Raw genomic sequence first — 25,977 nt, forward strand, 5'->3', positions numbered from 1 at the left:
ACATGAAGAAAAAACAACAAGATTTCAGAATGAAAGAGCTTATTGAAAATATGGTGTCTGAATCGTATGTTGTCCAGGAAGGGCACCACAGCAATTCCCTGACACCTGATCACTGCTAAAATAGCCCCCTCTGGGAGCCGTGGCAAAGACAAAGGAAAGAGCCACAAACTAAAAAACTATGACAGAAAAGCAAAAACTCAGGGACTTGAAAATACGCATCCTCCAGGTCTACGGTCACCATTAATTGATCCTCTTAGATCAAAGGAAGAATGGAACCTTAGGTTCCCATGTGAAGGACGGTACCCTGAGACAACTTGATGAGACACTTTAGGTCTACCATAGGACAAAAAATTCCCTATTTTTTTGGGAACCACGAACAGGAAGGAATAGAATCCTAAACCCTGTTCCCTTACAGAAACTGGCTATCACTCACAGGACAGAGAGGCCCCAAAACGCACTTCAAAAATGCCTCACTGTTATCTGGCCTGCAGATAAAATGAGAGGTGGAGCCTGCCTCTGCGAGGAAAGGTACGAATTCTATGTAGCAACCCTGAGATACTATGTCCGTAGCCTATCAGGGACATCTTGTATCCATATTTAAAGACAAACAGAGAGATAAAGCCCCCCACGTGGTCTATTCATCTTGTCTTGTGGTAGAAAAAAACTTTTTCCACCCGTAATATCAGAAATATTCCTGTCAGATCAGGACCAAAAGGTCTTAGCCTTTTAAGGAAGCACCAGAAGATTGGACTCAGAAGAAAAATCCACTAACCAAGCATGTAGTCACAACGCCCCGCGGGCTAGCACAGCAAAGTCTGATATCTTGGTTCCCGGCTTAAATATCTGCAAGATAGCATCAGAAATAAAGGAATTGGCTAGTTTAAGAGTCTTAATTCTGTTCTGGATGCCCTCCAAAGGAGTCTCTATGAAATTGAAATCAGACAAGGCTACGCACCAATAAGATGCTGCACTTGACACAGTGGCAATACAAACGTCCATGTAAGCCTCTACTGATCCTGAAAAGAACAGCTATCCTCTCTAGGAATCGTAATTCTCTTAGCCAGAGTAGAAATACCCTACTACTTTAGGCACTGTGCGCTCTGACATATAATGGAAACAGCGACAGGAAACATCTTTTTAAAAACAGAAGACGGGGACAAGGAAACCCTGACTTCTCCCATTCCTTTGAAAAATCTCCTAGCAAGGTCTGGAACAGGAAAAACTTCCACAGAGGAATCCTAGTACTTATAAAGATTGCTAGATTCTTTAAGGTTGACAATGACAGGCGTATCGGAGTCTCTCCAAAGTAGCCAAACCTCCTTTAACATACATGAAGGTGTTCAGGCTCAAATCTGAAGGTCATTACTTCAGCATCAGATGAAGGAATTATACTGTCCGAATATGAGATTTCATCCTCAGAGGCTACCGACGTATCCTCCTCATCAAGCTTATGAGAGACGGTAAACTGTATAGCAGGAGGTAAGACAGAAACCTTACTATCTGAAACTCATATTCCTCTTGCATTTTCCCTTTAACATAGGAAAAAGAAAAACACAAAATGCCGCAAATATCACCCAAGATACCAGTGCAACAATTTCTGCAGACAAATAAATTCCTCCAGGAGACTGAGAGGAAAAGCAGGGCCCTATATGTGTAGCCATTAAGGTCTGGGATGTTAGAGGAGAAAGCTGTTGCAATGTCTAAACAGCCTCATCCTGAGAGACATGAAGCTATCAAACATATTTCTTTAATATTAAAGTTCCTTCTAAACAAAAGGAACAATTATCATTAGGAATTAAGGCATTCTGAAACATATTAAAAGTATTTAAAAATGTGCGCTGTCACTTTAAAAGAAAATAAACAAACCTTATAAAAATAAATAGGAACAGTCCACTGCACCAAACTAAACTCCTGTTTAAAACAAAAAAATATCTCCAATTTACTTGACTTGTATAAAAGAAATAATAGGGATGTTTACTAACAGAGTACTATCACTTTAATGTGATCTTTAAAGTAAGGATAGAAGCTGTAGATCTTGTATTCATAAGCACCTGCTAGAGACATTAAACAATAGCAGCCACATATACTCCAAGATAGGGAGCAACCCTGAGACTGAGAGACAAAACCGCCACTCCTTCTCATATCAGAGAAGGAACCAGGATCACGTGTCAAATCAGAATGGGCAGAAAATGGCGCCACTCCATAAAGGAAAGGTGGAGCCATAAACTCCTCTTAGAAAATAGGCGCGCAGCAGTTAGATACAGAGCGCTTCTCCACAACTGTCCCACATTTTGAAAAGAGTCAGGAAACAACACCACTCCGTAGTTCAAATACAGCGGTAGAAAAGAGAATTCTATGATCGGGCAAATGTAACTGCACAGTCTGTAAACTGTTACTCTGATCAGATGTTCCCAGTAACTGACTCAGAGCCTCTCAAAGCAGCCACTTCTACCAACAAGGGACTTGAAAAGGAGATTAAATAAGGGCTTAACAGAAAGCCCCACACAGTACTAAAACACCTCTATCAAGGGTATTATACTGAACATATGGCCTAAAAAAAACAAGTTAACCTCTTCATGAGCCTCCATGAAAGAGATAACAAGCAGTTATTATAAGTGTCTGAAACCTGCCCTAAATATATCCTAGCTAACAATATAATGTGTCCCAATGAATATTGCAGATAAACTCTCAAAATGCCAGTCTCCCACCCTAGAAGACAAAAAGGAACTTACCTGCATCTAGCTGTCTGGCAGGAGGACAGCTCACACAGCGTGGAAGGACACCAACTCCTTACAGAGGCCTGTGGAAAAAGAAAGAACAGAGTAAACCTACTGTGGCTTTCTATACTAGGGCAGCAAATATGTTAGGAAAACTCAGCAATGCCCACCTCACAAGTTGCTAACTGCTCTAAAGCCACCACTGCCCTACTGAAGAAACTAACGTGGAGTACGGCTATACCCAATCTTGAGAGGAAAGGTCAGAGTAAACCTACTCTGGCTTTCAAAATAATAAAATCTTGATTGAAGTGAAATAAATTCAATCTTCTTCAGACACCAAAACTTAACAGTTTGACTTGGTGCTCTTTGCCTCCTCCTGCTGGCCATTGAGTGGTATTCCCAACAGTAATTGATGAAGCCATGGACTCACCATATCTAAGGACAGTATTTTCTCTTTTAAATGTTTTCTAAACTGAGAAAATTAAAAGGAATACAAATATTTTATATATAAATTACTATATTTGGGACTTCACAAAAGTGCTCATTAAGTAAAAATGTATACATATGTATTAATACAGTATGTGCTTTGTCGGTATTTGTCTGGAAAAATATAAAGGGGGTACAAAAATATTAATTTTTGACTTCCTCCAAATCGCTTTTTACATTTTCACTTAACGTTTATTGATTTTGCCTTCATCTTTAATGGTAATTTAAAACTGGATCCAGCATCATGTGTGTATCATATATATCTTTGATTGCATCATCCCCATGTATAATTGACCAAAACCTTCTTCATAAAAATGTACAGTAGTTTCTTCCTGAAATGTTGAATGATATTATACAGTACATATGCAAGACACAGCTGCCGTGTTCTTACTCATCTTGTGTAAGTAATAAAGGAAAGACAGAGAGTTAAAAAAAAATATTTTTAATTTATTTATTGAGGCTGTACAGTTAATCATTAATACATAACATGCATTTTGACTTTTGAAATAACAAAACATTAAAACCAAATGCAAAACCAAAAAGATCAATCTGTTGTAGCTCATTTGTTGCTCTGTTTTGTGTATTGATATAAATAGATCATTTCAAATATAATTGAATACATATAGCAACTAATATATTTACAATAATGATTTCCCCAGAAAAAAATATGGTGCAATTCATATTAATATATTAAAGAACATTATAAAGAAAGAAAGGCAATGCTTTTTGTTACCAGTGAAAAGTAAGCCACATTATTTTAGATTTGTGAGCACTATATAAAGGGCTTCATGACAAACTCAAATGACAAACTCAACTGTACAAATATGTATTTCTAAATTAAATTATAAATATTGAGTATCCAACATTATACCTAAAATGTTTAAAGCATTTAATCTATCATATTAATCTATCAATGTTCTGCTAATCCAGATAATTAGTTTTTTATGCATATGCTTCCTTTTATATAAATCATAACAGTGATTTTAGTGGGAAAGAAATATGTTTAAGCCAATTTCTCACTCAGATGCAAAACAGAGAAAACAAAAGCAATGTTCTATGAATGTAATGCAAAACAGGAATCATATGATTACACAATCAATATAGCTCATTATTAGTCATTTTAGAATATACAGTTTATATTAGAGACCATTAACTAAGTCACTCCTAATATGACAATGTCCTTAGATTCAGAACTTTCATTTTCAGTTGTTAAAAACTTTTGAATTTAGCCCAGTAATTTCTATTTAAAAAAATAAAGTAACTTGAATGTGGCAAGTGGTCCTTGCAAAGGTTTGAGGATGGTGTTTGAAAAGCTCAGTACACAGTAATTACCAATCAAACCTTTGCATAGCCCCATAGTGTCTGTGAGATATAGCAATTTAGTACCCATAAACGTCTCAGTTTCCACCATGACTATATAAATTCAGCAATAGCTTCTGTTCAATTAAACACTGGTTTTCAAACCTGTTAACTTTTGAATGGATGAATTAACTTGGCTGAAATTTGACAACTTTTTTTTGTAATTCAGATTACTTTAATTTAAAAAATGCAGTAAATTTGTTTTGTCATTTAAGATTATTTTTAGACAAAGATGCAGAAAAATGGAATATATGGCATTTGGCAGAGATGTACAGTGTAGAGCTTTCCTTTGTTGGTTTTGGAAACTTTTACTTACTAGTTTTAATGGGATATCATTTGAATTATAATGATGTTTTACAAAGCAGAACAATGCTTGTGGTTTAGAAAAAAGAGAAAATATCCCATATTTCCAAAATAAGAAAAAATGGCTTTATTACTTGTTATTTAAAAAGAACATGTAACACACAAAGAGATGAAAAGGGTTTTACACGTTTCGGCATTAGCCGTACTCATAAACCTGAAAAGGCACAGATGAGTGCCACTTAAAAAGGATTGATCTGTGTCGGTCATTGGCTGGTGTTAAATGCTTGCGGTTGTCATGTTCAGTACTGTGTCATCAAAAAGATGATATTGATTGGAAAATTGTATGTTCATTTGGAGACACATGGATTTTGGCATTCTTTGTCACATAGGATAGCTAATTGTATTTTATGTACTGATCACAGTTATTTAAGCTATATGGCTGATGCATAGTTTTGGGTAGTGAGCTGGCCTGGTAAGACAGACTGTGCAAGAGTAAAAATCAAACTAGTTCACTTATATATATTTATTTACTGTAGAGAGAGTGTAGAGAGAGTTTTTTTTAAATAATAAAATCATTTTTTTTTATAATTAGAAGAGCTAAACTGACCACTGGAATAGATTAATCTGCATTCTGTGTCCACTAGCAAATCTATATTGAGGTAAATTTTCATAATAAAATGGAAATTTATTTTTTGTTTAATTTTAAGTGTTAAGCAGAATTTAAATTGAAATGTCTTAAAAATGCAAAAACAGTTGCATTTTTGCACATGTTTGAAGGACAAATGTGTATGCAGTGAAGGTCACTTGCATAGAAAATTGATTGTGAACACCTCTATCCTGTGTATAGGATGAACTAACAGTCTGCTTCTGTGTGTGATGTAATTATTATTCCTGTCAAGATAGTGCAGGACAGAGTGTCTTGATCCTGTTTTTCGTGCAAGAAAATGAATGCCCTTCTTTAAGGATGTAATGATAGGAGAATAATATTGAAGGGGGACCACAGGGACAGAACTGTTGGGTAATGTCCTCCTAGTAATGCTGTTGTTGCACTGTTAGTACAAATATTTACAAGAATAAGGAGAAAAAAAAGGTGCCGTTGATATTTACTAAACAGGTGTCAATTTTATGAAATCTCAAATATCCCAATATGCTTAACAAGTATAAACATTTTCCATGTTTCTTTATCCCTATGTAACTAATTTCTACCTCCTTTATTTCTTTCTCTTTTTAATCACACATCTCTTTATCTGTTTGTCATGCTTTCCCCCCCAATGTTTTCTCTTTATACCGACCTCCATCTCTTATTCTCTGTTTCTGCACCTTGCTCTAGTTCTATCTAATTGTATCATTTTCTGTTTTTTTTAATCTAACGCCTCTTTCTCCTCCATAATATTTCACTAAATCTTTTTCAGTCTCTCTTACTTTCTATCTCCCCTCTCTCTAGCTTTATCTTGCTATTTTTTCTTGTTTTAGCTCTCTTGATCTGACTACTATCTCTGTCAACTGAAGCCTCGTGTGTACACAGTGTTTGGCAACTTATAAATTATGTTTATACATTTTTAGAAAAAAAATACTTAAAACCTCATCTTAATGTTTAAATTATTTTTCCTTTACTCATACATTTTTAGTCCCCCTAAATTCGGCACAAGCAAGAGCTGGGAATTCTAAGACCATTAATATGTTACATCAATAGTCCTGAAGACCTCCCCCTGTCTTCAGCAACAGGCAAGTCATAGTTTTTCATCAGCTGACATTGTGTCTGACATTACCAGCAACATACCAGAAAATGAGGGATGGAATGGAAATTGAAATATAACAATGGTCACATTTTCATGATGTGTGTGACTATCTGCATTTCCTTTTTTTTTCCTTTTTGCAATGTTTTCATTATACTGCAAATATATAATTAAAAAATGTCCCCCTTATTTTAATTACTTATTGGGCTATGGAAATGTTATTTTTGCAAAGTTTCAGGGTTTACCTGGACCAATTCTAATTTCCTATTCATCCAAATATTGCACCCCAGAAAAATGACCTGATCCTGAAGATTGGAGGCTACCTAAGAGACCAGATGAATTATGTCACTACTTAATATGCTTAGAGATTGGAAAATATTGGAAATTATACTGGAGACCTGAAGCCTTCTTGTTGATCCATAGCCAATGGTCAGACCCCGCATAATCAACCCATTATGTGATCAATGTCTAATCATTAGGTTGACTCTCCTTTTTTTGTTAATAGTAAAAAGTTCTATTCAGTTATATTTATTATTTACTTATTATTATTTAATATTTATTAGTTACTATATTTGAACTTTTGTTTGTAAGATACATTTACACACTTTTTTTTAACTTTTAAAAAAAATAATGTTAAGAATAATCACAATAATAATAATTACTTTGACATTAACAAAAAACTTTTTTGTTAACATTAATGCAAAATAAAAATTATACAAAAAAAATAATTTATGCTGACCTGATAAATTAATTTATTTCATAGTAGTGAAGAGTCTATATCAATTACTCCGGGGAATTACCTTTCCTGACCACTAGGAGGAGGTATAGATTCTTAAACTCCAAAAAGCCCTATAAAACCACCTCTATAGTAAACAGTGTGAAGTATAGCCAAGCAAAAAATAGGTAGAAAAAGGAAAGCTAGAAAAAAAGGAGGTACTAAAAAATACAAACTACCACCAGAAAAAAAATAACAGGGTGGGATCTGGTGCACTCTCACCACCATGAAAGAAAGTAAACCTAAATTATATTTTCTTTCATATAGGTGGTGAGAGTCCATGATCCCTTACTACTAGGACATTAGTAACCCAGCAGTGAAGTCCATGAATAATGAGGACGGGACCAGCATGATAAGTCATCTAATTAGAAGTTTATAAAAAAAATGTACTTTCTTTTTTTTTTTTTAACAACACTTTTTTTTACAATATTAAAAAGATCTGAAATAAATAATAGCTTCTTTTTTTATTATTATTATAAAAATCATGCAAAACACAAGGCATAGGAAAAATCCAACAAACAACAGCCTGAAGAACTTTCCTACCGGAAAAGAGGTTGATTTTACAGTCATAAGGAGGGTGGGGTGGCAGCACGTTGGCTGCTTTTTTCTCAAACACATCTGCGAAGTCCGCATATACTGAGGGAAGGTTTGGAGGAGTCTGTATACTAGCTATGGGGATGGGGAGCAGAGGAGTGACTTTAGCAAGGCAGGAGTGAAAACAGGAGGCACCCCAGGAGGCCAGTTGTCCTTCCGCCCTGTCGAACTGTGGGTTGTGTATCCGAAGCCAAGGAAGACCAAGATGACAGGCTGTACTGCAGCTGTTCGGTATGAAGGACTCCCACAGTCAGAGTCAGGGGTGCTGACTCAAAATGGATCAACCCTGAACCAATGGGGGTGCCATCCAGAGTAGTTATTTTGAGACAATGTGTTTTTTGCAGAAGAGGCAAGCCAGCTTGAATCATAAAACGGTGATCCATAAAATTTCCAGCTGCCCCTATATCAGTGAAGGCTTGAGTGTGGACAATATTCTGAAGGAAGGTAAGGGTAACAGGTGCCAGAATCTTAGAGGAGTGAGGGGATTTAGTAGAGATCATGCTTAGAGGTACCCAGTGTTATCCCCTAAGCATTGGCTTTTCCCGACCGAATGTCACAGTTCTTTAGTTGGTGGGAGTTAGAACCACAATAAAAGCATAGTCTCAATCTCCTTCTTCTCTGTCTTTCAGACTCTGAGGGTTTCAAGGAGGAAAGATCCATGGGTTCCTCTACAGGGGTGCCTGGAGAAGTAGAAGGGGCAGAGGACACTTCAGAAACCGGACGAATAGAAGGATGAGAGGGAAGGATTCTCAGAGTTCTGTCTCTCTCGGCTTGTCTCTCCTGGAAGCGAGAGACTAGATTTATACAAAGTGTTATAAAGTCATCCAAAGAAGAGGCAATATAACGATAAGTGAGTTCATCTTTGATGCGTTCATGCAGACCCCTCCTAAAGGCTGCCTTTAGGGCACTGCCATCCCAACTGGTCTCTAGTGCCAAGGTGCAAAACTCAATGGCAAATTGTGCCACAGTTCTATTGCCCTGGCGGAGATCTTTGAGAGAGAATTCTGCAGCAGAAGTATGGCCAGAAGTCCCAAAAACAGAAGTGCAGAAATGAACGCATCAGCGTCGTTCAGGAGTAAAGCATTTTGTTTCAAAAGGGGAAAGACCCAGGCTAGGGCCTTGTCTTTCAGTAAGGAAACGATAAAGGTGACCTTTGACTGGTGAGACTGAAAGGTGTGAGGATTATTGTGGAAGTGCAATCTGCATTGGTAAGAAAACCCCTGCAATCAGTAGTATCTTCATACTTGTCAGGCAATGGTATCCGGGGTATACTCCCAGAAGCAGAGGAAGAAGCTGCAGTACTTGGAGCAGAGACTGGTGGTACAACCACAGGAGAGGTATTCCTCGCTGTAAGTAGTGAAGAGAGTTGAGTGGTTATAGCCTCTAGTTTGGAATCCATACTCTGCAACTGTGTGGTATGGGTTCCCAACATCTGTCCCTGAAGATAAACTGCTCTTGCCACCTCATATGTCTCCATGGCCCAAGTATAATGTATAATGCTCGTGGGATAGTCCACTGTCAGACAGAACTTGGCCAGTAGTCTTCTTATCCCGGCGTCGAGACGGAATGATAGGGAATATCCCAGAGCAAAGAAAGTTCGCAAGATGAGGTAAATAGCGCTCACCACAGGCAGGATGGTCTTCTGCGGCAACAGGCAGAGAATCAGAGAAAGGCAGTCCAGGGGTAAACCACAAGAGGGGTCAGGCAGGCAGGGTCTGGCAACGGCAAAGCAGTCCAAAGGTAAACCACTAGAATGGTCAGGCAGGCAGGGTTTGGTAACGATAAAGCAGTCCAAGGGCAAGCCACTAGAATGGTCAGGCAGGGTTTGGCAACAGAGAGGCAATCCAGAATAATAGGGGTAAAACAGGCAGAGTGGTCAGACAAACAGAGTTCAGCAGCAGTATATTAATCCAGAAATTTAGGGGTTTTAGCAGCAGTATTATCAATCCAACAATTTAGGGGTTAACAGGCAGAGTAGTCAGGCAAGCAGAGTTAATTAACAATAAGGCAATCAGAGTAAAACCTATCTATCACACCCAAGAGCACACAAAGTAACACCTATACTTGGGCAGTGATAGATTGTACTAAGCAACTTACATAGGCGCAGGATTCGCACCACAGGAATCCAGACCGGCATCAAATAGAGGAGCGTGCGGCAATGACATCAGTGCTGCACGCATGCGGACCCGACAGAGCCCTAGGCAACGAGCAGGTAAGGAGACGCCGCGCCCCTAGCAATGGCTAGAGCGGTGCGGCGTGACAGGAAGATTCATGTTTCTGAGAGAAGGAAGAAAAATTCTGTTCCTTGTTACGAAAGAAATTAAAATGATTAGGAGCTTTAAATTTACCCGTAGTCTTGAGGAAGAAAAGCTTGCATACCACCAGTCGCTGTAGAAATAATGGAATCTAATCCAGAACCAAACAATATCTTTCTCTGAAAAGAAAGAGATAAAAGTCTATCAGCAGACCTGGATTTAAGCCATAAAGCCCTTCTAGAAAGGCCTGTTAATAACACACTCTTAGAATTAATCTTAAAAAAACATGATTATGGGCTCCATGTACTAAGCCGTCAATTCATCCGTCATTTTAGACGCGAATAAACTCGCCGTTACTCGCCGCGGGCGAAATGGTGTCCGCTGTCACTATGTACTAATAATCCCCCAATAAATAGACAAGTCTAGCCCGCCGCGAGCAGTGGCGGATTATTGATAAATTTGACGCCTCGCTCGCCGCGACTAAGCTGATGTACTTAACTTTCAGTTGAATTGTCTGGCCAATTATTAACACGTGACATGCAAGGTGTCACGAACATCATAGTAGTCGCGGGAATAGAATTTTGCTCCTATAAAAGTTCAACTTATCTAAACAACTTTATTATTGTTCAAAATTTTTTGAAGAGTGATAACAGAGCGTTATTTTTGTAATATTTATTTACAATTTGGATATGGCTTCATCTGGATCTGATAATATATAAATATTAATATAAAAATAATTATAAAGATTGACAACTATACAATACAAATTTAAAATATAGATTACTCTTTAATTACAGTCGACAAATTTGGCGCAATTTATGTACATGGAAATGAGAGACAAATTAGACGCCAGTTATGCTGTACAATGCTGATATTACTGCTTTTTATATATGTCTAGACTGGCGTCTAGATTGACTTTCCTATTGTTTTGTACCTTGCCCGCCACCTAAAAGGTGGCGAGGCAAAAATAACGAGGTGGGAGCGGAAATTGTAGCGAGCGGACAAATAGATTTTTTAGCACATTCGTTTTTGGCGAGTTGGTGGTCAAATGTGTCTAATTACAGTGAAAAATGGAGAGGTAGCGAGGTTTGGCGGATAAGTACGCTCGCAATTTTAAAGATGCGAGTTTGAACATAGTTGACGACTTTGTACATATCAGTTTGCGAGTTTTGACGCGAGATTTGTTGCGGGTAGCTCGCTGACTGCTTAGTACATGGAGCCCTATGTCACAAATGAAAACATTTATCAGATTTTAAAATCTTCATTAGCAGAGTCATCAATAAATACTAACTGCAGCCCTAAAGAAAACCTGCCTCTTGAAAAGCCCTAACTAAAAAAAAGTTTTCCAATTTCCTATCCAAACGATCCTTAAAAGAAGGAATAACAATAACACGTTTAGCCAAAGTAGAAATAGCCCCTTTCACCTTAGGAACTGTTTCCCAGAGCTCAAAAATAGATGCTGGCAAATGATACATCTACCTAAATCTAGCTGAAAGTTTAAAAGGGCCACCAGACAGACTAACCCTTAGAAACTCTCTCGGAGACTGCATCAGGCACAGGAAAAAACCCTCTGGAGATTTAGCAGAAGGTTTTAGAATTAAATTGAAACAATTAAACTTATTTTCAGATACCTTAGAATCCTGAATACCCCAAAAAAGATACTTCTTTTAAAAGGGAACAAATATGATCAACCTTAAATTTAAATTAAAAAAAAAAGATGATAAATCAGAATCATGGTCAGAAACAGACCCCCAATTGTCAGAAAATAACTCACCCTCGGAGGCTGAATTAGCTTGACCAGAATTTGAAACAACATTAAGTAGAGAATTTGAACTAGTAGAAGGTAAATAATGAACTGACCTTTTCCGATTACTTGAACGGGACATAGCCACAAGCATTTTAGAAATAGTAGAGCGTACAAATTCCTTAAATCCTGAAAAAACATCTGTACAGCTCCCTTCTGTAGAACAGATTGTTGGAAGCAAGAACAGTATTAGTCTGATTTTAATGCATCATAGTATTTAAACAAACATTGCACAGCTGAGCTGGAGTCAATATATCAGTCTATTTACAATTTGCACACTTTAAAAGATAGGAGAGTTTTCAGGCAAGTTAGCTTCTAAAGAGGTTTCAGTAACAGATACAAGGCTCCATAATAAATTAAAATCTTTAAAAAAAATAATTAGACATAATCAAACAGGTTATATTTCCCAGAAAAGAGCTCTTGAGGCAAGTGAAAAACCTACCCCCTCCAAACACAGAATTAAATAAAGAAAGCAAGGCCTTTATGCGCTTAACCTGCCATTAAAAAAGAAAAATAGCGCACAGTAAAACACGAGAGCCGTCACATCAGATAACGCACTCAAGGATTAGCAAGAACGTGGGCGTATCTGACAAATAATAATAAGGCTAAAAGCGTGGCAAAAATTATGAGCACGAAAAACCCCAACTTGTGCTCTATCCCGACTATTTTACATGCACAAACCTGGCACATCGACATTAGCAAATGAGATAGGCTGATGCACGCAAACCGTAAACCAACGCACACTAACCCGATGATAGGTAAAGCGCGCAATTTTTTAAAGAGGAATATAACCATGCAAATTTAAAGGAGCCACACCAATTCAACTAATAACATAGTCCTTAGGCTACATAGTAATATAAATATAAATACTTCACAGCCAAACAGGCATATATGAGTGCCATAATGATAATAAAACAGTACTTACCCACAGGCACCCTTCTACTGGAAGACACAATCCAGGGGAAAGCCAAACCAGTACTGTAACATAGAGTAGATTAAACAGGAGCATACCGATGTCCCAAAAGGAGGTGGCAAAGGACATTTCCATGCGCCACCTGTGGCAGGCTTGTGACTAAATCCCAACATGGTGTAATGGTGCCACTACCCAATACTCCAACATATCCCTCTGTCAAACAGCAGAACTCAGTCTGAGACTCCTCTCATGAAAACATCTGGAGCACCTTTATTTTTCACCTACCTCTAGTGGAGGCAAAGGTAAGACTGGTTGCCATAGAGGTGGGAGAATTATTATAGGGGTCTTGGAGTTTGGGAATCTTTACTTTTTCCTAGTGGTCAGGAAAATAAATGTACAGGAGTAATGGATTGTGGCCTCTTACCACCTGTATGAAAGAAAACTAATTTTCTGCAACATCTTGTCCATTCTTTGTTTGAGTTTTACCATTCTGTGGATCATGTTTTTTGGTCCATGGGCACTTTTCTTCTATTTGTTGCACTGTATAAAATTCCCTAAGAGTAAAAGGGGAAACCAGATGTGGACTACTTGCTCACATGAGCAGGGGTGTCAAACTGCCGTTATTTGCAAAGAATCGATGTGTTGCCAAATAATATATAATTAAAAGACACTTGATACAATTTACAAACTACAAGCAATGGCAAGATATGTAGGTAGTGTGCGGCCCGCGTAAGTTGTACTTGTATGGAAAATGGCCCGCAACTCAAATGAGTTTGACCCCTAGAGGGATGCAACTGAACCTCACTGACGAGGCTCAGAGGTGCCAAAAAGCACGTCTGGCGCTTATTGCTTTCCCTCGTTGAGAAAAGAATTGCCTGCTATTTTGAGGCTTTACTGTCTTTTGGCAGGATTATACTGATATGCTACAGTATATTTATCCCCTGTGAAAGCCATAGACCACACCTTGAGTGGCACTGGCCTTATGGAGAAGCACAGAAGTTTTTCCAGGTTTTGTTCTGTCTAAGTTGAGTGCGTCTCTCTATTTTCTTTTGTGTGTATTCAAATTACTCTAGTCCCCCTAAGACAAAAAGAGGAAAATGGACGTGGACTCCTTGATTACATGCCCTAGATAGATGCAACTGCACCCCATGGCATCTGGTTCATCTGTGATATGTCCCCAAAACGGTCTTCACATTTATTTAAAGGCAAAAACTTCAGCAATAAAAGGCTTTTTATCTCTCTTTTTTTGTGACCCTACAAAATGCCTTAAACGTAGCAGTCGCAAATGAAATTGTTAATGACCACTGATCTAACCTGGTGACTTGAGAACAAAAATACAGTCTTGGGACTCCATAAATGTTAAGGATATTGACCAGATCCATACCCTGAAACCTCTTCATTTTTAAAACTAAGTAGTAAATCATAAACCCCAATTAGTAAGTTGTGAGTACCCCTGAGTTCTAAGGCCTATAACCACCACTGGCTTTATATTCATTAACTCTTCCTTTTTTGGCCAGCCACTTTTAAATAGATATTTTAGTAATTTTGTTTCTGTTTCATCTAAAAGAGGGCATTTCAAAATGTACAGCAGTATTTTTTTTAATTTATTTATTTCCTGAATAAACCATTATTTTGTTTTGTCAGAGTTGTACATCTTGGCTCTCTCCACAAACTGAGATGCGGGAGCTCCTCTTACCAGGCAGTGATTATTAACAAAACGTACACAACTGATGCTGCTGTAATCATTCAATTTAACCTTTTTTTTTTTTTATAACTTATTTTCATCATTTTGATAATCTTTGATATGTACAGTATAAACATAGTACAATGTCCCTTTAAAGGCATTTTTGAGACTCTAAGAAATGTCCTAAAGATAACTGTTACAAAAGGGATTGTGTAAAACTGCATGCCCCCAGTTCCATGTCTAGAGGTCTCAGGGTCTTTAAATGTACTTAGAGCCTCACTAACTCTAGAGCCGGTTCGGATTATACATGCAGCCACTAATAGCATAAAGATAGCTCATAAAATCTACAAACCAAATAAAGTATTAAGGGAATGTAAACATTGTAAATACTTTGGAAAACAAATTATTTAAGGGATAGAAAAGTCAAAATATTAAACTTGCATAATTCAGATACAGCATGTCATTTTAGGACTCTATTAAATTGACTTCTATTTGCAAATGTGCTTTGTTCGCTTGGTATCCCTTGTTGCTGGACACATTTGTCTCTTGTGATTGGCTAACTAGATGTATCCAGCTAGCTGGCTATAGTGTAATAACTGTTCCTTCAGCAAAGGATAACAAGATAATGAGCAAATTTGATAATAGAAGTAAATTGGAAAGTTCTATAGAAATCATGAAAGAAAATTTTGGAGTTTCCTGTCCCTTTAAAAATTAAGATTGTGAATAGGAAAATCATTAAAGAAATGATACCTCCACCTACAAAGTCTGATGCCACATCCTCAGGTACATTCATGTAGCGCACATATTCCCCTTTATATCTGCTCTGATGGAGCACTTTGTGAAATATGCAGGGTGCGAGCATCATCACTATAACATTTTCTTGAGTAGCCCATCAAAATAATCAAAGCATCTAAACTGCCATTAATTACGTTGGGTGTCAATAACCACAGACGGCATGAATAGCTGGCATCCCATAGATATTGTAGTGGCCATTGACTTGGGGATTTAAATCTAAATGTAATGAGTTATTCTGCAGTTCAGATTTTGAAAAAGAAAAACCTATAATATTATAGCAAGAAATGAATGTAGCAAAAAAATATATTTTTAAAAATGGTAGCATTACTCAAAAATAAGACACAAAGTATAGATGGAATAGAGGATAGTAAGCATGAAATAAAGTTTACATAAAACAGAAGCCAGCTAACTTTAATAACGAAAAAGATACTGTGACAGACAACTGCAGTACTGCAAAATCCCTTTAAGAATTTTAGAAATGCAAATGTTAGCTTAAAGAGGTTTATTTCACTGGTTCTAGATGTGAAGGAGACAACTATATTACAATATAATGTCTAAAAAAATCCAAAAGATTTTCCATAATTTCATAATTTACATAATAGTGTACTTCCAAAAAAAAAAAAAAAAAAATTAAAGATTTGTATTATAAAAAATAATTGTATTTCCAAAAAAGTAAATTTATGCTTACCTGATAAATTAATTTCTTCTATGCTAAGACGAGTCCACGGATTCATCCTTTACTTGTGGGATATTATCCTCCTGCTAACAGGAAGTGGCAAAGAGCACCACAGCAGAGCTGTCTATATAGCTCCTCCTTTAGCTCCACCCCTCAGTCATTCGACCGAAGGTACAGGAAGAAAAAGGAGAAACTAAAAGGTGCAGAGGTGACTGAAGTTTAAAATAAAAAAAATAATCTGTCTTAAAATGACAGGGCGGGCCGTGGACTCGTCGTATCATAGAAGAAATTAATTTATCAGGTAAGCATAAATTTACTTTTCTTCTATAAGGTACGACAAGTCCACGGATTCATCCTTACTTGTGGGATACAATACCAAAGCTACAGGACACGGATGAACGGGAGGGACAAGACAGATGGTTAAATAGAAGGCACCACTGCTTGAAGAACTTTTCTCCCAAAAATAGCCTCCGAAGAAGCAAAAGTATCAAATTTGTAGAATTTGGAAAAGGTATGAAGCGAAGACCAAGTCGCAGCCTTACAAATCTGTTCAACAGAAGCATAATTTTTGAAAGCCCATGTGGAAGCCACCGCTCTAGTAGAGTGAGCTGTAATCCTTTCAGGAGGCTGCTGTCCAGTAGTCTCGTATGCCAAACGGATGATGCTTTTCAGCCAAAAAGAAAGAGAGGTAGCCGTAGCTTTTTGACCTCTATGTTTTCCAGAATAGACAAAGAAAGAAGATGTTTGACGGAAATCCTTGGTTGCTTGCAAGTAAAACTTCAAAGCACGAACCACGTCCAAGTTGTGCAACAGACGCTCCTTCTTAGAGGAAGGATTAGGACACAGAGAAGGAACAACAATTTCCTGATTGATATTCCTATTAGTAACAACCTTAGGAAGGAATCCAGGTTTGGTACGCAAAACCACCTTATCAGCATGGAAAACAAGATAAGGCGAGTCACATTGCAACGCAGATAGTTCAGAAACTCTTCGAGCCGAAGAGATAGCAACTAAAAACAGAACTTTCCAAGATAGAAGCTTAATATCTATGGAATGCATAGGTTCAAACGGAACCCCTTGAAGAACTTTAAAAACTAAATTCAAACTCCATGGCGGAGCAACAGGTTTAAACACAGGCTTGATTCTAACTAAAGCCTGACAGAACGACTGAACGTCTGGAACATCTGCCAGACGCTTGTGCAGAAGAATTGATAAAGCAGATATCTGTCCCTTTAAGGAACTAGGTGATAGCCCCTTCTCCAATCCTTCTTGGAGAAAGGACAAAATCCTAGGAATCCTGATCTTACGCCATGAGGAGCCTTTGGATTTGCACCAATAAAGATATTTACGCCATATCTTATGATAAATTTTCCTAGTGACAGGCTTTTGAGCCTGAATCAAGGTATCTATGACCGACTCAGAGAAACCCAGCTTGAATAGAATCAAGCTTTCAATCTCCAAGCAGTCAGCCGCAGAGAAACTAGATTTGGATGCTTGAACGGACCTTGAATCAGAAGGTCCTGTCTCAGTGGCAGAGTCCATGGTGGAAGAGATGACATGTCCACAAGGTCTGCATACCAAGTCCTGCGTGGCAACGCAGGTGCTATCAAAATCACTGAAGCTCTCTCCTGTTTGATTCTAGCAATCAAACGAGGAAGAAGAGGAAATGGTGGAAACACATAAGCAAGGTTGAACGACCAGGATACTGCTAGAGCATCTATCAGTACTGCCTGAGGATCCCTTGACCTGGACCCGTAACAAGGAAGTTTGGCGTTCTGACGAGACGCCATCAGATCCAATTCTGGTGTGCCCCATTACTGAATCAATTGTGCAAACACCTCCGGATGGAGTTCCCACTCCCCCGGATGAAAAGTCTGATGACTTAGAAAATCTGCTTCCCAGTTCTCCACTCCTGGGATATAGATTGCCGATAGATGGCAAGAGTGAGTCTCTGCCCATCGAATTATTTTGGTAACTTCTATCATCGCTAGAGAACTCTTTGTTCCCCCCTGATGATTGATATATGCTACAGTCGTGATATTGTCTGACTGGAATCTTATGAATCTGGCCGAAGCCAGCTGAGGCCACGCCTGAAGCGCGTTGAATATCGCTCTCAGTTCTAGAATATTTATCGGGAGGAGAGCCTCCTCCTGAGTCCACAAACCCTGTGCTTTCAGGAAATTCCAGACTGCACCCCAGCCCAATAGGCTGGCATCCGTCATCACTATGACCCATGCTGGCCTGCGGAAACACATTCCCTGGGACAGATGATCCTGTGACAACCACCAAAGAAGAGAGTCTCTGGTCTCTTGATCCAGATTTATCTGAGGCGATAAATCTGCATAATCCCCATTCCACTGATTGAGCATGCATAGTTGCAGTGGTCTGAGATACAAGTTAGCAAACGGAACTATGTCCATTGCCGCTACCATTAGTCCGATTACCTCCATACACTGAGCCACTGACGGCCGAGGAATGGAATGAAGAGCTCGGCAGGTGGTCAAAATCTTTGATTTCCTGACCTCCGTCAGAAAAATTTTCATGTCCACCAAATCTATCAGAGTTCCCAGGAATGGAACTCTTGTGAGAAGGGTAAGTGAACTCTTACGTTCACCTTCCACCCGTGAGATCTTAGAAAAATCCAACACGATGTCCATGTGAGATTTGGCTAGTTGGTAAGCCTGAATTAAGATATCGCCCAGATAAGGCGCCACTGCTATGCCCCGCGGCCTTAGAACCGCCAGAAGGGACCCTAGCACCTTTGTGAAAATTCTGGAAGCTGTGGCCAACCCGAAGGGAAGAGCCACAAACTGGTAATGCTTGTCCAGAAAGGCGAACCTGAGGAACTGGTGATGATCTTTGTGGATAGGGATGTGTAGATATGCAAGCTTTAGGTCCACGGTGGTCATATATTGACCCTCCTGGATCATTGGTAAAATAGTCCGAATGGTCTCCATCTTGAAGGATGGGACTCTGAGGAATTTGTTTAGGATCTTGAGATCTAAAATTGGTCTGAAGGTTCCCTCTTTTTTGGGAACCACAAATAGATTGGAGTAGAACCCCTGCCCCTGTTCTGTTTTCGGAACTGGGCAGATTACTCCCATGGTATATAGGTCTTCTACACAGCGTAAGAACGCCTCTCTTTTTGTCTGGTTTACAGACAATTGAGAAAGATGGAATCTCCCCCTTGGAGGAGAATCTTTGAAAACTAGAAGATACCCCTGGGTTACGATTTCTAAAGCCCAGGAGTCCTGAACGTCTCTTGCCCAAGCTTGGTGGCAGCAGCGGGCTTCTTGGCCTGTTTACCTTTGTTCCAAGCCTGGTTAGGTCTCCAGACTGACTTGGATTGAGCAAAATTCCCCTCTTGCTTTGCAGCAGGGAAAGAGGTAGAGGGACCACCTTTGAAGTTTCGAAAGGACCGAAAATTATTTTGTTTGGTCCTCATCTTATTTGTCTTATCCTGAGGAAGGGCATGGCCTTTCCCTTCAGTGATGTCTGAAATGATCTCTTTCAGTTCAGGCCCGAATAGGGTCTTACCCTTGAAAGGGATGGCTAAAAGCTTAGATTTTGATGACACATCAGCAGACCAGGACTTAAGCCATAATGCTCTACGCGCTAAAATGGCAAAACCTGAATTCTTTGCCGCTATTTTAGCCAGTTGAAAAGCGGCAACTGTAATGAAAGAATTAGCTAGCTTGAGAGCCCTAATTCTATCCAGAATATCATCTGAGGTCTCAACCTAGCCTCCTCCAGAGCCTCGAACCAAAAAGCAGCTGCAGTAGTTACGGGAACAATGCACGCTATAGGTTGGAGAAAAAAACCCTGATGAACAAATATAATTCTTTAGGAGACCCTCTAATTTGTTATCCATAGGATCTTTGAAAGCACAACTGTCCTCAATAGGTATAGTTGTATGCTTAGCCAGGGTAGAAATAGCTCCCTCCACCTTAGGGACCGTCTGCCACAAGTCCCACATGGTGTCTGATATGGGAAACATTTTCTTAAAAGTAGGAGGGGGAGCGAACGGAATACCTGGTCTATCCCACTCCTTAGTAACAATGTCCGAAATCCTCTTAGGGACCGAAAAAACATCAGTGTAAGCAGGAACCTCTAGAAATCTGTCCATTTTACACAATTTCTCTGGAACTACAATAGGGTCACAATCATCCAGAGTCGCTAAAACCTCCCTGAGCAATAAGCGGAGGTGTTCTAGTTTACATTTAAAAGCCGTCATATCTGAGTCTGTCTGAGGGAACATCTTTCCTGAATCAGAAATCTCTCCCTCAGACAGCAAATCCCTCACCCCCAACTCAAAACATTGTGAGGGTACATCGGATATGGCTAATAAAGCGTCAGAGGGCTCAGCATTTGTTCTCACACCAGACCTACTGCGCTTCCCTTGCAACCCAGGCAGCTTAGATAAAACCTCTGTGAGGGTAGTATTCATAACTGCAGCCATATCTTGCAGGGTGAAAGAATTAGATGCACTAGAAGTACTTGGCGTTGCTTGTGCGGGCGTTAATGGTTGTGACACTTGGGGAGAATTAGATGGCATAACCTGATTCCCTTCTGACTGAGAATCATCCTGCGACATACTTTTAGTAGCTAAAATATGTTCTTTGCAATTTATTGACTTTTCAGTGCATGAGGGACACATTCTAAGTGGGGGTTCCACAATGGCTTCTAAATATATTGAACAATGACTTTCCTCAATGTCAGATATGTTTAACAGGCTATTAATGACTACAAACAAGCATGAAAACACTTTATTTAGTGAAAAAAACAACAATCTTAAAAAACGGTACTGCGCCTTTAAGAGAAAAAAAGCATACACGTTCTGCAAAACTGCTTTAAAATGCACCAAATTTTTCAAATTTTTGATAGCAGACTCAATATGTGTAGTTAAGTTTGCCCCACAAGAAAATGTAACATTTAACCCTTTATTGTGCAAACCGGATTGAATTAAGGCCTAAATCCAAAAAAAACACCCCCTGCCCTCAGGGATTGTAAATATGGGGTTAAAGCTTTGATTTGGCCCAAAACACACACAAGGGCCCTCAGGAGTTAGAGCTTGCTGCGTTAAAACAGCTGCGCATCTGAGGCGCGAAAATAGGCCCCGCCCATCTCACTCGATGTCTCTACAGCCTCAAAGAACCGCACCAGAGCGGTTTTAAACTAGCCATGTGGGTTCTGAGACTTAGTAATGCCTTTCTATAGCTCTTGGGATTACTGCTTACCCTTACCCTCATGGGGATACTGTCAGCCTTTCTGAAATACACAGTCTCTCCAGAAAAAATGACTGAACATACTTCACTGCTATATAGCATGAAAACGTTCGTCACACTGAAATTTCTTGTATCCCTCAGCCTCTGTGGGAAAAGCACTGGATCTTAGGTACAAATGCTAAGATCATCATCCTCCAGGCAGAAGTCTTCATCCATCTGCTGCCTGAGAGTAAATAGTACACACCTGTACAATTTAAAACAAAACACTCTTGCTTGAAAAAATTAAAAACTAATATTTTATCACCTCTTTCACTTTACCCTTCCTAGTACTTAGAGTAGGCAAATAGAATGACTGGGGGGTGGAGCTAAGGGAGGAGCTATATAGACAGCTCTGCTGTGGTGCTCCTTGCCACTTCCTGTTAGCAGGAGGATAATATCCCACAAGTAAAGGATGAATCCGTGGACTCGTCATACCTTATAGAAGGAAAGAAAATTGCATTTGAAAATCCAGATTTGTATTCTTACGTTACAATTTATGTACAATGAAAATAAAGAATCACACTTGCCTTTTTGGCACCAATTGTATTCCATAGAAACTAGGCCTATGTCAGCAGTATTTGCAACTATGTATAGCATTCCTATAAAAATTGTTGAAAAAACTGTTGCCTCATAGCTAAAGAAATGAGCATGTTCTGGAGCTCTCCTATGATTACTCATAAATAGAGGATTCAAAGAGAACTAAGCTTAATTGATAATAGAAGTAAACTTGAAAGTATTTAAATGTCATACTCTATTCAATCAATTTAAATGGATATTATACACTCATTTTTTCTTTGCATAAATGTTTGGTAGATGATCTATTTATATAGCCCATAAATGTATTTATTTTTTTAAAAATGTATTGTTTTGCTTATTTTTAAATAACATTGCTCTGATTTTCAGACTCATAACCAAGCCCCAAAGTTTTATGAGAATACTGTCAGCAACCTTATCCAGCTTGCTCCTGTTTGTGTAAAGGGTCTGTTCATATGCAAAAGAAGGGGGAGGGGGGAGTGTCTTATTTCCCACTTGCAGTGGGCTTTCCAGCTACCTTTTCAATAGAGCTAAACTGAGAGCTTATAAGTAAGTTTTTAAACAGTTTTATACTGTATTTTTATATCAGTATCTGTGCATTTTATTCTTTATAGTAGTGTCCATTACATGCAGTTATATAAAAATGAGTGTATACTGTCCCTTTAAGTATCATTTTGACTTAACTGTTCCTTTAAATATGATTTCTGAGGGACTCTGTTAAACACATTTTGTGAGCCAGGTGAAACTGAATGCGATGGTTGATATAAACATGCATGCACTGATTCACTAGAGTCAGTATTAGGTATTTCAATAGCAAAATAGTTAAACAACACCTGGCCACCAGGAGGAGGCAAAGACACCCTAACCAGAACATTCAAGTATCCCTCCTACTTCCTTTCCCTCCCAGTAGTTCATATCCAATGATAGAGAAAAGCAAGTGAGATAAAAGGGGTGCAAACTGGAAAAGCTACCAACAAGAAAACAGGGCGGGTTAGTGGGCTCTCACTACTAAGAAAGAAAATAATTTATCAGGTAAGAATACATTTTTTTCTTTCTTTCTAATGGTAGTGAGAGTCCACAAAATTCTATTCTTACAAGTGGGAATCCATACCAAAGCTGTGGAGGCCACTAATAATAAAGGGCAGGACTAATAGGCAAGGCAGTTATTTAGTTACTAGACACCACCGCAGGACTTTCCTGCGAAAGGATGCCTCTGCAGAGGCAAAAACATTGAACCTGTAAAATTTGATGAATATATGAATAGAAGACCAGGTAGCAGCCTTGTAAATCTGTTTTACCGAAGTCTCATTCCTAAAGGCCCAAGACGAAACCGAACGAGTTGAAGGAGCATTAATATGTGCCGGAGGCAGGTAACCTGCCTCCATGTAAGTCATCCGAATAAGATTCCTCAACCAAGAAGACAAGGAAGTAGCAGTCGCCTTCTGACCCTTGCACTTACCAGAGAAAAGAACAAACAAGCTTTGTGACTGCCGAAAATCCTTCGTTGCATAAAGGTAAAACTTTAATGCCATAACCACATCTAAATTATGCAACAATCTCTCCTTAGAAGAACAGGGATTAGGATAAAAGGACGGGACCACAATCTCCTGATTTATGTTCTCAAATGACACTACCTTAGGCAGGAAACCTGGTTTAGTTCTCAAAACCACCTTATCCTCGTGGAACACTAAGTAAGGGGGATCACACTGGAGAGCGGATAACTCAGAAACTCTATGGGCAGAAGAGATTGCTAATAAGATTAACACTTTCCAGGAAAATAACTTAATATCTAAGATATGCATAGGCTCAAACGGAGCATGCTGTAAAACTTTAAGAACAAGATATTGGGGCCGATTTACTAAGCTGCGGATGCAGCCGTTTCCACACAACCTTCAGGCTTGCCGGAAACAAAAGTTAAGAAGCAGAGGTCTTAAGACAGCTGCTCCTTAACTCATCCGCCACCTCAGAGGTGGCGGACAGCAATCATTATTATTGACACCCTCTGCTAGCGGCCGACTGGCCGCGAATGTGCAGGGGGCGGCATTGCACAAGCATTTCACTAGAAATGCTTGTGCAATGTTAAATGCAGACAGTGTATGCTGTCTGCATTTAGCGATATCTGGCGGACATGATCCACTACAGTGGATAAAGTCTGTCCGACATATAATAATGGCTTGAAAACTGGTCTAATCCCAACCAGAGCCTGAACAAAAGACTGAACATCAGGCAACCATGACAACTTTTGATGTTACAGAACATATAGAGCTGAATCTGGCCCTTTATAGAACTTGACAAGAGACACTTGTCAAGTTCCTCCTAAAGCATACACGGAATTCTTATCTTGTACCAAAAAAATCCATGTTCTGTGCACCAAGACAAGTAAACCTTTCAAACCTTATGATTAATATGCCTGGTGAAAGGTTTACACACCTGGACAAGAGTGTCAATCATAGACTCGGAGAATCCCATGAGAAAAAATTAACTGTTCAATCTCCACGCAGTCAGTCTCAGAGAATCTAAATTTTTATAAAAGAATGGACCTTGAGCTAGAAGGTCCACTCTCTAAGAAAGATGCCATGGTGGAGCAGTCCACATCCGTATGAGATCTGCATACCAAGTCCTGTGTGGCCACGCAGGAGCTATCAAAATTGCTAACACCCTTTCTTGTTTGATCCCCGCTATGACTCAAAGGAGTAAAATTATCGGGGGGGGGGGGGAAATGATAAACCAGGGAACCGCCAAAGCATCTACTACCTCCGCTTGAGGGTCCCTCAACCGAGATCCATAAGCTTGAAGTTGAGATGAGATGCCATGAGATCTATCTGGATAACCCCATTAAGAGACAATCTGGTTGAAAAAGGAAATTTATGCTTACCAGATAAATTGATTTCTTCTACGATACGAGTCCACGGATTCATCCTTACTTGTGGGATATTATCCTCCTGCTAACAGGAAGTGGCAAAGAGCACCACAGCAGAGCTGTCTATATAGCTCCTCCCTTGACTCCACCCCCCAGTCATTCGACCGAAGGTATAGGAAGAAAAAAGAAACTAAAAAAGGTGCAGAGGTGACTGAAGTTTGAAAACAAAAATATAATCTGTCTAAAATGACAGGGAGGGCCGTGGACTCGTCGTTTCGTAGAAGAAATCAATTTATCATGTAAGCATAAATTTCCTTTTCTTCTACTAGATACGAGTCCACTGATTCATCCTTACTTGTGGGATACAATACCAAAGCTACAGGACACGGATAAACGGGAGGGACAGATACCTAAACAGAAGGCACCACTGCTTGAAGAACTTTTCTCCCAAAAATAGCCTCAGAAGAAGCAAAAGTATCAAATTTGTAAAATTTGGAAAAAGTATGAAGGGAGGAGCAAGTCGCAGCCTTACAAATCTGTTCAACAGAAGCATAGTTTTTAAAAGCCCATGTGGAAGCCACTGCTCTAGTAGAATGAGCTGTAATGTTTTCAGGAGGCTGCAGTCCAGCAGTCTCGTATGCCAAACGGATGATGCTTTTCAGCCAAAAAGAATGAGGTAGTCGTAGCTTTTTGACCCCTACGCTTTCCAGAATAAACTACAAATAAAGAAGATGTTTGACGGAAATCCTTGGTTGCTTGTAAGTAAAACTTCAAGGCACGAACCACGTCCAAGTTATGTAACAGACTCTCCTGTTTAGAAGAAGGATTAGGACATAGAGAAGGAACAACAATTTAACGATTAATATTCTTATTTGAAACAACCTTAGGAAGGAATCCAGGTTTAGTGCACAAAACCACCTTATCAGAATGGAATATAAGATAAGGCGAGTCACATTGTAACGCAGAAAGCTCAGAAACTCTTCGAGCAGAAGAGATAGCAACTAAAAACAGAACTTTCCAAGATACAAGCTTAATATCTATGGAATGCATGGGTTCAAACGTAACCCCTTGAAGAACATTTAGAACTAAATTCAAACTCCATGGCGGAGCAACAGGTTTAAACACAGGCTTGATTCTAACTAAAGCCTGACAAAACGACTGAACGTCTGGGATATCCGCCAGACGCTTGTGTAGTAAGATTGACAAAGCAGAAATCTGTCCC

This window comes from Bombina bombina, chromosome 1 (genome assembly GCF_027579735.1).
Source record: "Bombina bombina isolate aBomBom1 chromosome 1, aBomBom1.pri, whole genome shotgun sequence".
Lineage (NCBI taxonomy): Eukaryota > Metazoa > Chordata > Amphibia > Anura > Bombinatoridae > Bombina > Bombina bombina.